Source organism: Anomaloglossus baeobatrachus, chromosome 5 (assembly GCF_048569485.1).
Source record: "Anomaloglossus baeobatrachus isolate aAnoBae1 chromosome 5, aAnoBae1.hap1, whole genome shotgun sequence".
NCBI lineage: Eukaryota > Metazoa > Chordata > Amphibia > Anura > Aromobatidae > Anomaloglossus > Anomaloglossus baeobatrachus.
This window is the reverse complement of record NC_134357.1, coordinates 337,868,865-337,884,477: the sequence shown is the minus strand read 5'-3', so window position 1 is coordinate 337,884,477 and position 15,613 is coordinate 337,868,865.

The window sequence follows — 15,613 nt, the reverse complement described above, 5'->3', positions numbered from 1 at the left end:
TTAGTGGAACTCTGCAGAGCTGTAGGACCGGGGCTGGGTGGTGGCCCACCGGTACCGAACTGGGGAGCGGAGTGAAGCTAAGCACACAGGCAGGGCCATCGGACCCCGACCAGGCTTGGAGCCGCCGACAATAGTCAAATCTGAGTGTGACAGGAACCCCAGGGGTTTCCCAACAACCAAGACCCGACAGAAGGCAACAGTCCACACCGTGAGGATATACAGCCACCGCCACAGGCTAGAGATCCAAGGGCCAGCGCCTGTGGGCAAAACTGGCTCTTACGGCACCTATACGCCGGGGAGCGGACTACCGGTGGGCAACCACAGGAGTCAGAATATTCTAAAAGGTGCAGGGAAAGATAGCCACCATCAGCCGTCCGGGAAGAGCACAACAACACTGCAGCCGGCTGCGGGACCCGTCCATCCGGCCGTTTGGTTTTCCAGAGACTCTGTCATTGACTGAGTGAGTACACCAGTGCCGTCCGGCACCGCGCCGTGCTGTCCCTGCAACCCTGCACCCCAGCCATCCAGCCTCCCCGTTACACCACCGGGCCCCGGGATCACCAACCCCCTACCCACGGAGGGGACAACATCCTAGCTGCACCCTACCATCTCTCCCGGGATCCCCGTCACCAGCAGCGGTGGTGCCATCATCACCACGTCCCGTGGGTGGCGTCACGAACTTCTCCCCAAACAAACCATCCCTTTTCACTCACGGGTGAGGAGTGCTGCTCGAGTCCCCGGGTCCGGCCCACCGCTCGAGCCACCAAGCAGCAGCAGCAGAAGCCCCGGACCCGAGCGTGGCGAGCGCGTCCCCTCCGCCTGCGACAACTGCATCATAAAATACACACAGTTTTGATGCATTTTTGACAAATCCAGTTTTTGTGCATTTTTTGTGGGTTTTTACTGCCATTTTTCTAAAATTCATTTGATTGGGTGAAAAAAAGCTGCAAAAATGCTGAATAAATTGACCTGTTGCAGATTTGAAAAAAGGCTCGAGAGTTGAAATCCATTAGGAAAAAAAAAGCGGCATGTGAATAAGATTTCAGAAATTTCTTTCACTTTGCTGGTACTGTAAATTGCAGCTACTAAAGCAGTGTTCCCACAGTGAGTTTTAGACGTTGCGTATTTACGCACACACAACTGTGTCAATAAAGTTTGGCAAAGCCAAATACCAGGAAGTATCAAAAACAAAACCGCTTTATTTAAAACATGACAAACCAAAAAGAGACAAAAACGCAGTGTCAAAAATGGGATAAAATAAACTAAAAATGCAATGGAAAAAATGGCGCTAGTAACCTAATTTACATAAAAGGTATAGAATAGCAACAGCAAAAACTCATCAAACACTCATTGTGTGAACAAAGCCTAAAACAAAAATAAAAATCCATTGTGTATACAAGCCCTTATAGGGAATCTGTCAGCAAATTTTTTCTTTGTAAGCTGAAGCCAGAATGCTGTAGGGGTTAAAAAAACAAAACTAAATCAACTATTCCTCTCTTATCAGGCTGTATGCTGTTGTTTACTTAAGTTAAAGTCTTTATAAGGTCTAAGCCACACGGCATGAAAATCGGAGTGAGTGGAATGCGATAATACATCGCAATCCTGTCGGACCAATATTACCCTATGTGCCAGCACATATGAGCGATTATTTTCTCGGCCCTAAATCGGACCGAGAAAATAGTCACAGCATGCTGCAAATGTAATGCGATCCTTGTTTCTCTTGCACTCATTCAAGTCTATAGGGCGAGAGAAAAATCGCACTGCACTCGCAGTACACCAGTGTACTGCGACTGCAGAGCGAGAATGGCAATAGCCGGCAACGGAGGTGAGGAGATAAATCCCTCCCTCTCCTCCGCAGCGCCAGCCCGCTCCTCTGCAGCGCCGGCCCGCCCCTCTTCAGAGCCGTCACGCCCCTCCTCAGAGCCGGCCCGCTCCCCGCAAGCTGTGGTCTGATTGCAAGATCGGACCTCAGTCGCAGTGACACTTGCATGACACTCAGCCCCCGCTGAGCTGCCAGCGTGAGCCGAGTGTCATGTGAGGATCGCAGTAGTACCCCGTGTCGCCACGGCCTTACCCTGTGATTATCATTGCACACCCCCTCCTGTGATTGACACCTCACTGTCAATGTAAAATTTCTATAGAGAGCCTGATTGATGTGGGCGGGGAGAGCTCCCTTGGCTCGGCTACATGACTAAGGCCGGGGCCACACAGGGATTTATGCGATCCTCGCATGATACTCGGCTCATGCTGGCAGTACAGCGGGACCCGAGTGCCATGCGAGTGCTACTGCGACTGAGGTCCGATCATGCGCTCGGACCTCAGCTGCGGGGGACAGGCCGGCACTGAGGAGGGGCGGGCCAGTGCTGAGGAGGGGAGGGCCAGCATGGAGGAGGAGAGGGAGGGACTTATCTCCCTCTCTCCTCCGCAGCCAGCTATTGCCATTCTCGCCCTGCACTTGTGGTACACCAGTTGTTATGGGGGAACCGGCAGATTAGGACCAGGGGGTATATATCCCAATCGCCAGTCGGGGCCCACCGTGCTCCAGATGGCAATGGAGCTGCTGACACCCTGTGGGTTAGGCGGAGACTATAGAGCTGATGACTCAGAGATAACCCAGGAGACCAGGGAACCGGTCACGTGTGTAGGGACACATCAAACCGGACGACAACCCAGTTAGCGTTTCGGTGGAGCGGGCGCTACTCCGACCACATGTGTAGGGAACACGTCAGGCCAGATGGTAACCAGTTAGCGTTGACCGAGAAGACCGCTGCGACAGCACCCTGTCGGCCACGTGTGTAAGACATGTCAGGTCGAGTGGTCCTTCGATTAGCATTTCTGGTCACCACTCGACTGGCCACGTGTGTGAAGGACACGTCAGACCATGTAGTCACACCAGTAGCATCTGAATGGGAAGTCGAGGAGAGAAATAGGGTTCACACACCCAATCCAGGAACACCCTGTTAACTCCACAGGGGTTCTGGAATACGCTGTCCGTGCGCGTAGAGGACATAACTGGACAGGTGACGCAGCAGGTATGCTGTCCGTGTGCGTGGAGAACACAACCGGACAAGTAACGCAACAGGTATGCTGTCCGTGCGCGTAGGCGGCACAAACCGACAGGTGACAGCAGCCGCAGTCCAGTTAATGCCACTGGACTGCTATAGCACAACTGGAATGGCAGCAAGGAAGCACGGCGCCTGACCCTCTGCCCTATCAGGGCCTGTCACCTCACGGACATGCTTAGTGAGGTCCTTACCGGACCTAGCCTCTGATGCACTAAGTGCCTGAGCATGCTTAGTAGCCTGAACAACAGACTCAGAAATCAGACTATCTGCCTGAGCATGCTCAGTAGGAACATCCCAGAACTTAGACACAGCACAAAGTCCAAGTACCTGTGCAAAGAGCCTGTTAGGATTAATTGTGGGAGCATGCTCAGTAGCCTGAACTGAGGACTTAGTCTCAGAAATGACACAATCAGGCTTAGCATGCTCAGTAGGCAAAACACCAGACTTAGACTCTGGCTGGGGTAAATCGGCGCACGCATGCGCACTAGCCGCCTCTCCACACTTAGATGTGGTGGAAGGAGCAGCCAACTGGACGACCCGAGGCACGGCCAAGAACGGCAGCCGGCGCCTGGGCGCAACAGGAACCGCAGCAGGCTGCTTGCGGCTATGCCGGCGCCAGTTCGTAACAGTACCCCCCCCTCTAGCGGCCCTCCCACTCGAATAGTCTATAGTCGCCACAGATACCACTGAGCGACGGGCGGAAGATGGAGACATGCAGTGGGAACTACAAGACTCGTTCCACCGCATAATCACCCCAGACGACCAGTCGATATGTGGGGAATGCCGCTTCAACCAAGGAATACCCAGCAGAATATCATCTGCACCCTTAGGGAGAACCAGAAATGAAATGGTCTCCCTATGCCCAGATAACATGGCAAGGGTAATGGGCACTGTCCACTGGTGAATTACCTTGGGCAACAAGGACCCATCCACCACACGGATTCTCACTGGCCTTGGCATTTGCACCAGCGGGATGGCATGCCGCCGGGCAAAAGAAGAGGAGATGAAATTATCCTCAGCACTTGTGTCCACACTTGCCCTTGTGGACCATGTTGACCCCTTAAAGGAAATGGACACAGGAAACGTCACCCTAATGGATGACGCCGAGTCCAGTCTACCTCCAGCTATGGTCACCAATCGCGGTCGCTTACCCTGACGCTTTGGGCAACGGTTGGCATAATGACCATACTGCCCACAAGCGAAACAGGAAATGCCCTTGCGGCTTGATGACCTAGCAGCACCCACTCTAGAGATGTCCATAGGGACAGAGACGTCCTCTAAGGGAGTTGCAGTAGGAGAGACCACCACAGTGGCTGAACGACCCTCTGACCTGTGCTCCAGCTGACGTTCGGAGGTCCGTATGTCATTGCGAGTAGCCAGAGTCATAAGGCCCTCAAGGGTAGTTGGTAGCTAACGCGTCCTTCACGTGCAAGGCTAATCCCTTCCAGAACATTGGAATGAGAGTCTTCTCTGGCCACCCCAGTTCTGCAGCAAGTGTCCTGAAGCTCACAGCATATTGACTCGAGGAGGTACGCCCCTGCTCCAAAGTCAGTAGCTGTAGGGCCGAGTCGTGAGTGACCTGAGGCCCCAGGAACACTTGCCTCAAAGACTCCAAAAATTCCTCAGAGTCCTGAACTACAGGGTCATTCCTCTCCCACAATGGTGTAGCCCACTCCAGTGCTCTATCAGAGAGCAAGGAGATGATAAACCCCACCTTCGACCTCTCTGTAAGGAACCGTGCAGCCAGCAACTGCAGATGGATTGAGCACTGGTTCACGAATCCCCTACATGCCTTGCTGTCCCCTGAAAACTTGTTGGGCATTGAGAGGTGAGGGAGGGTTGGAGTGGGCTTGGTGGCCGACACCATTGCAGCCGCTTGAGCCACCACATCATCCATATCAGCAGCAAGAGCAGACTTCTCCAGAGACCTCACTCTGGCCTCAAGCTGCAGTATGAACTGACGTAGCTGCTCTATCTCTGCCATGCCAGCCAGATCCTGGCGCAGTCTTACTGTTACGGGGGAACCGGCAGATTAGGACCAGGGGGTATATATTCCAATCGCCAGTCGGGGCCCACCGTGCTCCAGATGGCAATGGAGCTGCTGACACCCTGTGGATTAGGCGGAGACTATAGAGCTGATGACTCAGAGATAACCCAGGAGATCTGGGAACTGGTCACGTGTGTAGGTACACGTCAAACCGGACGACAACCCAGTTAGTGTTTCAGTGGCGCGGGCGCTACTCTGACCACGTGTGTAGGGAACACATCAAGCCGGATGGTAACCAGTTAGCATTCACCGAGAAGACCGCTGCGACAGCGTCCTGTCGGCCACGTGTGTAAGACACGTCAGGTCGAGCGGTCCTTCGATTAGCGTTTCTGGTCACCACTCCACTGGCCACGTGTGTGAAGGACACGTCAGACCACGTAGTCACACCAGTAGCATTTGACTGGGAAGCCGAGGAGAGAAATAGGGTTCACACACCCAATCCAGGAACACCCTGTTAACTCCACAGGGGTTCTGGAATATGCTGTCCGTGCGCGTAGAGGACACAAATGGACAGGTGACGCAGCAGGTATGCTGTCCGTGTGCGTAGAGAACACAACCGGACAAGTAACGCAACAGGTATGCTGTCCGTGCGCGTAGGAGGCACAAACGGACAGGTGACAGCAGCCGCAGTCCAGTTAACGCCACTGGACTGCTATAGCACAACTGGAACGGCAGCAAGGAAGCACGGCGCCTGACCCTGATGTGCCGAGCCACGAATCTTGGCGTGACAGGCACCGTTCGCCTAGCCCTACCTACCGATTCCAACAAAGCTTATGCCACCATGAACTCTAAATGAAGACTGTGCACCTCCATGTTGTCTCCAGCCCCTTTTATAACCTGGGTCCACCCCAAACCTAGGGTGGAACCACCAAGGTCCAATAGCAGAGTGCCATGTCAGCAGTGCTGTCACCAGCGGCCTATCCGGAACCGCAACGTCATTGATGACCTCATGGCAGCCACGCCTCAAACACTTCACCAGTCATCGTCTGACGACCAATGGTGAGGTGCCAGATCATAGGGGTGGGCCTCTGCGAGCCAGTCCGGAGTGGCCACGTCATCAGGACACCTGACACCCTCTGCCCTATCAGGGCCTGCCACCTCACGGACATGCTTAGTGAGGTCCTTACCGGACCTAGCCTCTCATGCACTAAGTGCCTGAGCATGCTCAGTAGCCTGAACAAAAGACTCAGAAATCAGACTATCTGCCTGAGCATGCTCAGTAGGAACATCCCAGAACTTAGACACAGCACGAAGTCCAAGTACCTGTGCAAAGAGGCTGTTAGGATTAATTGTGGGAGCATGCTCAGTAGCCTGAACTGAGGACTTAGTCTCAGAAATGACACAATCAGGCTTAGCATGCTCAGTAGGCAAAACACCAGACTTAGACTCTGGCTGGGGTAAATCGGCGCACGCATGCGCACTAGCCGCCTCTCCACACTTAGACGTTGTGGAAGGAGCAGCCAACTGGACGACCCGAGGCACGGCCAAGAACAGCAGCCGGCGCCTGGGCGCAACAGGAACCGCAGCGGGCTGCTTGCGGCTATGGCGGCGCCGGTTCGTAACACCGGTGTACTGCGAGTGCAGTGCGATATTTCTCTCGCCCCATAGACTTGAATGGGTGCGAGAGAAAGAGTCTCGCATTACAATCGCAACATGCTGTGATTGTTTTCTCTGTCTGATTGGGGCTGTGAAAATAATCGCTCATGGGTGCTGACACATAGGTTAATATTGGTCCGAGTGGAATACGATGTTTTATCCCATTCCACTCGGTCCGATTTTCATGTCGTTTGTCTTATGTGGGCGTCACACGATATGATCTATCGTGCGATTGAACGAGCGATCGTACCCGCCCCCGTCGTTTGTGCGTCACGGGCAATTAGTTGCCCGTGGCTCACAAAGTCGTTAAACTGCCGTCACACGTACTTACCTGCTGAGCGACGTCGCTGTGGGCGGTGAAGATCCACTTCCTGAAGGGGTTGGGACGTTCGGCGTCACAGCGACGTCACACAGCGGCCGGCCAATTGAAGCGGAGGGGCGGAGATAAGCGGGACGTAAACATCCTGCCCACCCCCTTCCTTCCGCATAGGCGGCGGGAGCCGCTGGACGCAGGTAAGCTGTGTTCATCGTTCCCGGGGTGTCACACGGGGTGATGTGTGCTGCCCCGGGTACGATGAACAACTGGCGCAAAGAAAAATAAACGTTTTTTTAAAAAAGAGCGACGTTTCAACGATAAACGATTTGCGAACATTCTGCGTCGCTCGTAGGTGTCACACAGGACGACGTCGTAAACGATGCCGGATGTGCGTCACGAAAACCGTGACCCCGACGACATATCGCACGATAGATCATTTCGTGTGACGCCCGCATTAGGCCTAAAGCCACAAATTCAGAGTGTGTCAGAACTGCTGCACCCAGGAATCTAAGTGATACATCATCGAATTCAGAATCTCCTTGTCTACATCATGATGCTCTCGGATGAGGAATCAAAAATTTGCTGGCAGATTCCCTTTAAAGCTTAAGGCTCTGTTACACACAGAGATAAATCTTTGGCAGACCTGTGGTTGCAGTGAAATCATGGACATATTGTTCCATTTGTACACAGCCACAAACCTGGCACTGATTGTCCACAATTTCACTGCAACCACAGATCTGCCACAGATCTGCCACAGATCTGCCACAGATCTGCCACAGATCTGCCACAGATCTGCCACAGATCTGCCACAGATCTGCCACAGATCTGCCACAGATCTGCCACAGATCTGCCACAGATCTGCCACAGATTTTTCTCTGTGTGTTACATGGCCTTTAGTTACTAACATATTTGCTAAGTAATTTGCTGCAGGTTCATTGGTTGCAGTGATCAATACTATTTATCTTCTCCTATGAAAGTGTCAGTGATACTACATGACATGGTATTAAAGGTTTTGTGCCAAGTTTTAAATGTACTACTCACTGGTGGGATTTGTGGAGGTCCCATCAGTTAGACTGTGAAGTGGGTTCCACAGCATAAATAGATCATTATAAATTTGCACCTCCGCCTCAATTATTCTTCATAGTATTGCCGAATATAGCAGATTGCTAAAATCATAGACGTACATACATAAACATAGATGTACGGGCTAGGCCGTAGTAAGTTCATGACGCCACCCACGGTGTGTGGTGAGGTGGGACACCACCGCTGCTGTTATGGGCACCCAGGGGAGATGTTGTGCAACAAGTTGTTAACCCCTCCGTGGGCAGGGATGGTGGCCCCGGGGCCCGGTGGCTCGGTGCAGGAGATAGCGACCGCAGGGAGTGTTGGTTTACTCACTGTTAATGAACCACACAAGTCTCTGGTAAACCAAGGTGATGGTGGCCGCTGAAGCGGCCGGTTGCATTCAGGTCCCCCACCCGGCTGGTGGTCTCTATCCTTTTCCTCTGCATTGTTTGTGTAAGGTGGACTTTCCTAGTGTGAAACTCAGGAGTCCACTCCCGGCTGGATGTGGCCTAAGGAGCCGTGCCAACAGATGCTGGCCTGTGGGATCTATGGGCCCTGGCGGTGACCTCTTATCCCTATCGGTGGGCTGTTGTCTTCTATGAGGTACTTTGGGTGGGACAGGACCTCTAGTCCTGGCCTCAATCGGTGAATTAACCAGTCCGCTTGTTTCCGGTTCTGGCTTCAGGGTCCGAGTACCCCCCTTTGTGCTACGGTTTCCGGGTCAGTTCCCCGTGTCGGTACCGGCGGGCTACAACCCTGTCCCGGTCCACCTCGGTTCTGCTGAGCTGTCTTCCCATCTCCTGCTGACAGAGACCACCGTCTGTCTCCTAGCCAGTGGCACCAGGGCTCCAACCCTGGTACCGTTCATCTTGAACTTGCCTGCTGCAGCTGCACTTAGCTCCAGCCCACTCTCCTCTCCAAACTCAACTCTCCGCTTAACTAACTGTTTTTCCCGCCCCGGGCTGTCTGAACCCATGGGTAGGCGTGTCCCAACCGCCTGGTCACGCCCACTGGTGTGTCTATCTTTCCTTAAAGGGGGTGACTAGGGTTTCTGGTTGGCTGTGTGTTTCCTAGTAGGGGAATGGTGTAATGCGGGGGCCTATTTGTGACTACCTGGTTTTGCCAGGGTGTCACACTCCATTCAGGGCTGTAGAGCCAGTAGTCAATAAGACATTACCTATTATCGAAAGGTTTGCAGATAACCTTAAAACTTTGTACAAACCCTTTAAAAGAAAAATATGTACTTCACTAATTTCAACTGTGAATGACACAACCTGACTACACTTTTCATGATTTTTTTTGCTAGGTCCGGGGAGTCTTATATGTTACAACTTTCATCACAATATATCCTTTGCTATCCTAGTCCTTCCTCCCCATGCCCTAGCATTAGACACCATGTCTGGAAGCTATAGTTCTAAATCACCAGGTATATGACTAGTTTTATTTCTGTTTGTCCACCTCCTGTGGGAAAATCCTTGCTCCAGAGGATGCTTGTTAGTGGGGAGCAGTGTGCCATTGCATCGCAAAACAGCAATCTTCTACTGCAGACAGCTTTCCCAAACCTTGATGTTTGCCGAGCAGCCATCATTTCTGGCTTCATAAATAAAATGTGTTTGCTTTTCTCTTACCTGAGTACAATATCCTGTTTGCAGGTGGATAGAAAATTTTATTATTTCTCCCTATCTGTAGATGATGTGCTAATGAAAAAGTTGTTAGTACTGAATATTTATTCTTGCTGTAATAATATGCAGTATTGTATTTGTACAGGTTGAAACCAGTCATGTGGCAAAGCGCTCTGCAGCCCGCAACTCAAATGCCATCCTTTTCATCATATATCTATAAATATTGTGCAATTTTTAAGGAGAATGACTTGGCAACTGGGATAAAGGAGCTCAAAGGCTTACCTCTCGCCTCACACAGATATGCCATGACCCAATGGTTTTACCCTGCATCAAGGTCTCACTGGAGCAGACTATAGGGGGCTTTACACGCTACAATATCGTTAATATTTTATCGTCGGGGGTCACGTCGTTAGTGACGCACATCCGGCGTCATTAACGCAGCGTGTAACACTTACCAGCGACCTTAAACGTCCTCCAAAGTGGTGAAAATCGTTCACCATGGGGAGGTCGTCCTGAAACCAAAAATTGTTAATGGTTGTTTAAAGATGTTGTTCCTCGTTCCTGCGGCAGCACACATCGCTATGTGTGACACCGCAGAAGCGAGGAACCTCACCTTACCTACATCCCGCCCGCAATGAGGAAGGAAGAAGGTGGGCGGGATGTTCATCCCACTCATCTCCGCCCCTCCACTTTGATTGGCCGGCCGCTTACTGACGTCGCCGTGACGCCGAATGCACCTCCCCCTTGAGGGAGGGATTGTTCGGCAGTCACAGCAACAACGGGATTTTTGCTGTTAGGAAACCCCTGGGGTTCCGGTCACATTCGGATTTGACTATTGTCGGCGGCTCCAAGTCTGGTCGGGGTCCGATGGCCCTGCCTCCTGTGTGTGCTGGCTTCACTTTGCTCCCCGGTCGGTGCCGGCGGGCCAACGCCTGACCCCGGTCCTACGGTTCCGCGTTGCTTCACCACTCCTGCAGACGGCCACCACTGTCTGCCAACCTTGCTGTCAGTGCCTGGGCCACAAACCCAGACACCCAAGTGTTTACTCCTCACTCTTCAAACTCCAACATCTCACTGACACTTTTCCCGCCTCCAGGCCTGTGAACTCCTTGGTGGGTAGGGCCAACCGCTTGGCTCTGCCCCACCTGGTGTGGACATCAGACCATGGAGGTAGGCAACAAGGGTTTTTTGTTTGGCTGGTGTCCCTGTCTAATGGGGGTGGGGGTGTTTGAGTGTTATATGTGATGACCTGGCTAGCCCAGGGCGCCACATTCCCCCTTGGTGAAACGCGGGCTGCCCGTCCATCACCGGTTTTAGGGTTTTTTTTTCAAAAGCTGTAAAAATATAAATAACATATAAACATTTTGAACATGTAAGCATTTTGGTGAGGACACTTAAACGTTGCACATGTAAAACAAAACATTTTTAATACTGACGGACGGACGGATGTCTTCTGCTCTCCCACCCAAGCTACCTAGCCCTGATGCTGCCCCTAAGAAGTGGGAAGCACCCCTTGACCCCAGTCCAGGTTCAGGCTGCCCGAGTGGGTACGGGTAACTCGCACCCGGCTGTCATTTCAGGGGACCCCACGTCCTTGGGGGACCCCTGACCCCCGGAGGATGGCCACCGGTCCTGGTGGCCTGGCCCCAGCCTACTCTGCTGCGGGCCCTTCCTCCAATCTGCCTCTCCGGAGGCGGCAATGGTTTCCATCCCATAAAACTATTTACGTGCCCACCAGTTCGTGGGTGGCCTGCCAGTTCTCGGCCATGTCCATGAGTAGTCTCTCATGCAGGTGGTACAAACACATAAAGTCCCTCCGGGGACAACTTGCCGGCAACAGCCGGAATAATCAGGTAGTCAATCAGATGAAGGTCACGGTTGATTATTGTCATTCAATTAAACTGCTGAGGATCCCAACGGGGGACAACTGCTTGCAACGGCGGACCGCTGCCACTACTTGAGGTCATACTCCTCCAGGACCTCTTCTAGCTCCACATCCGGACGGCTTGGTGGAGGAGTAGGGGGCTGGGGCCACATCTGCTCACTGCGGCTCTTCCTCTGATTGACGTCCAGGGCGAACCAGCCCCTCTCCCCGCAGTGGCGGGTGTAAGTCACCAGGTCTCCCGGCAACAGATCACGACCTGGATGGCCCATGGGGAGGTGCGAATTTACATCGCTGCGGGCCACAAATACTTCGGCCTCCAGGCCCGGCTCGTAGATGAAGCCGAACCCTCTCCACTTGTCAAACTGCCGGACTTGGCCCTCGTACACCAGGCCCCGCACCCGAAAGGTGGCATGGCGGAGTGCGTCTTTCTCTTTAATCACCCTTGCCATCACTTCGGCCCTCTGCTGCTCCCTGGTGTCAATCTCCCGGCCCAACGGGTTTGGTTCCCTGTCCCAATAAGGAGCGTTGGCAGACCTCTGCGCCCGGGTCGGGCCCCGCTGGACCGCGCCCACACCGGCCAATACCGGTACTCTTTCGTGGGGGTCCTGCGGTGACGTCGCCTGTACTGCTGCTTTGCAGTGGCGGCCCGGTGCAGCCTCAGCCGAGGCGGGGGATTTAGGGTCAGTTGGCCTCACCGGTTGAGCCTTGGGCCGGCAGCGGCCGGTTCTTCCATGGCCGGGCGGACTGCCAGAGCCGGGACGGTCTCGGGTGCGGCCACTTCCGGGGCCGACGGCTTCTCATCGCGGACGGCTACTTTCCGCGGGGCCTCCATGGTAGCGGGAGGGACACAGACCGTTCCCAAACAACGCCCCCAGGCCGGTCCTCTAGGGTGGACGGGTTGGATTCCGCTACCAGTGTTGGGGGTAGCTGACCGAGCGGAGGAGCAACAGCAAACGGTACGGATGGCGGGGGAGGCAGGAGGGTGAGCGGGCGCAGGCCGGTCCCCTCAGCCACAGCAGCCGGTCCTTCTCGGACACAGGGGCGTGGGTCGCTTACCCGCTCCTCCAACTCTGCCTCCACCTCGCGTCTCCGCACGGCCGCCACCACTTCCTCCATCTCTGCCACCCAGCGCTCCATCAAGAACCGGACCAGGGCTTGAAGGCGGCAGCACACCCGTGCGGTCCGGGCTTCCACCCACGCCGCTGTTCCTGGCATGGGCTCGGGGATTTCCGCGGTGCCGGACGGACGGGACATCTTACGTGGCTGTGTTCCAGGAACCAATTGTTTGCAGAGTCCTGGCGTCCCCGCTTTTATAGCCTCGACTACATTAGGCACACACACCTGCCCCCCCTTGGTTCTCTTCAGCACTTCCGCTTGTTGGGGGCAGGGCTTCGCTTTCGCGCCTTTCCTGCTCGGGGAAAACGCTCGAGCGGTGGTCCGGATCCGGGGACTTGAGCGGCGCTCCTCGCCCGTGAGTGAAAGGGGTGGTTGGTTTGGGGGATTTAGTCCATGACGCCATCCACGGGTCGTGGTGAAGATGGGCACCACCGCTGCTGGTGACGGGGATCCCGGGAGCGATGGTATTGAGCAGCTGGGATGTTGTTTTCCCCCTCCGTGGGTAGGGGTCGGTGGTCCCGGGGCCCGATGATGTGACGGGGAGGCAGGGTTGGTGAGGTGCAGGGTTGCAGGGACAGCGCGGCGCGGTGCCGGATGGCACGGGTGTACTCACTCAGTAAGAAATGTACAAAGTCCTCTGTAAACCAAACGGCTGGATGGACTGGTCCCACAGCCGGCTGCTGTGTCTCTCCCCGGACAGGTGATGGCGGCTGTCTTTCCCTGCACCTTGATGTTCTCGTTTGACTACTATGGATCCCCAACGGTAGTCCGCTCCCCGGTGTATGGGTACCGGAGGAGCCCGTTTGCCCGCAGGCGCTGGCCCTTGGGTCTCTAGCCTAAGGCAGTAGCTGTATACCCTCACGATGTGGGCGGTTGCCTTCCATCGGGACTTTTGCTGTTAGGAAACCCCTGGGGTTCCGGTCACATTCGGATTTGACTATTGTCGGCGGCTCCAAGCCTGGTCGGGGTCCGATGGCCTTGCCTGTGTGTGCTGGCTTCACTTCGCTCCCCGGTCGGTGCCGGCGGGACAATGCCTGACCCCGGTCCTACGGTTCCGCCTTGCTTCACCACTCCTGCAGATGGCCACCACCGTCTGCCAACCTTGCTGTCAGTGCCTGGGCCACAAACCTAGACACCCAAGTGTTTACTCCTCACTCTTCAAACTCCAACCTCTCACTGACACTTTTCCCGCTGTGAGGTAGTGCGGTCGGCTGCGCGGCCGAAGACACGGGATCCAGGCACCAAGGGTCACAGCACACGGTTTATTGTACAAATCACAAAGTCCAATACAATGTACACTTGTTACTCCGGCAGAGACTCAGGGAGTTGTGTTCACTCCCTCACACACTAGGCAACCACGCCCATGTTCCTGGTTTCTTTTAACCCTCCTTTCAGCCTGTAGTGAAACAGGATTAACCCTGGAGTGGACTTGCTTACTATACATGGAGGGAGCACAACTGGGGCGAGACGTACCGGCCGTCATGGACCAGCCCGGTCACAGTCTCACATACTCCCCTCCTCAGTTCAAACGTGCGGGGTTGAACTCCCGCCATCAAACACGGGCCGCGGGACAAGGCATCGGCGTTGCCCTGCAACCCACCGGCCTGGTGTTCAACCGTAAAACAGAAGTTCTGCAGAGACAGGAACCACCGGGTAACCCGGGCATTCCGTTCCTTGGCGGACCTCATCCAGACCAGCGGAGCGTGATCAGTCACCAAGCGAAACCGCCGACCCAGCAGGTAATAGCGTAGGGACTCCAAGGCCCATTTAATCGCCAGGCACTCCTTCTCCACTACGCTATAATTCCGCTCGGGAGGGGTGAGCGTCCTACTCAAGAAGGTGACGGGGTGTTCCTCCCCCTGAACCACCTGAGACAGCACTGCCCCCAGGCCGACCTCAGAGGCGTCAGTCTGTACTATAAACTCCTTCCGGAAATCAGGGTTGACCAGAACGAGTTGTCCGCACAGGACCCCCTTTAGGGCCCGGAAGGAGTCCTCGGCCTGCAGAGTCCAGCGCACCATGACGGACTTCTTGCCTTTGAGAAGGTCCGTCAAGGGGGCCGATAGACCCGCAAAATCCTTAACAAACCTCCTGTAGTACCCCACAATACCCAGGAAAGCCCTAACCTGCTTCGTGGTCAGGGGTCTAGGCCACTTCTGGATTGCCTCAACTTTGTTAATTTGGGGCTTAATCACTCCATGGCCTATTACGTAGCCCAAGTAGCGGGCTTCAGTGAGCCCCAACGCACATTTCTTGGGATTGGCTGTCAATCCGACTGTTCGGAGCGCTTTCACCACCGCTTGTACCTGTTCCAAGTGGGTCTGCCACTCGGAGCTGTAAATAAGGATGTCATCTAGGTACGCTGATGCATACGCCTGGTGGGGTTCCAGCACCAAGTCCATCAACCTCTGGAACGTGGCTGGAGCGCCGTGTAACCCAAAAGGCAAGACAACATAGTGGAAGAGACCCTCGGCGTAACAAACGCGGTTTTCTCCTTGGCGGACTCCGTCAGTGGCACCTGCCAGTACCCCTTGGTCAGGTCGAGCGTGGTGAAATATCGCGCCTGTCCCAGCCTATCAATCAGCTCATCCACCCGGGGCATGGGGTAGAGATCGAACTTGGATATTTCGTTCAGTCTCCTAAAGTCATTGCAGAACCTTAAGGAGCCATCGGGTTTTGGTATTAGGACAATGGGACTAGCCCATTCACTCCGGGACTTTTCGATGACCCCTAGGCGTAGCATTGTCTTCACTTCTTCTGATATGGCTTGTCGTCGAGCCTCCGGTACCCGGTATGACTTCAGGCGTACCTTCAGGTGAGGCTCGGTGACAATGTCATGTCGTATCAGACTTGTCCTACCAGGCAGCTCGGAGAAGACATCGGGGTTCTGCTGAACCAGCC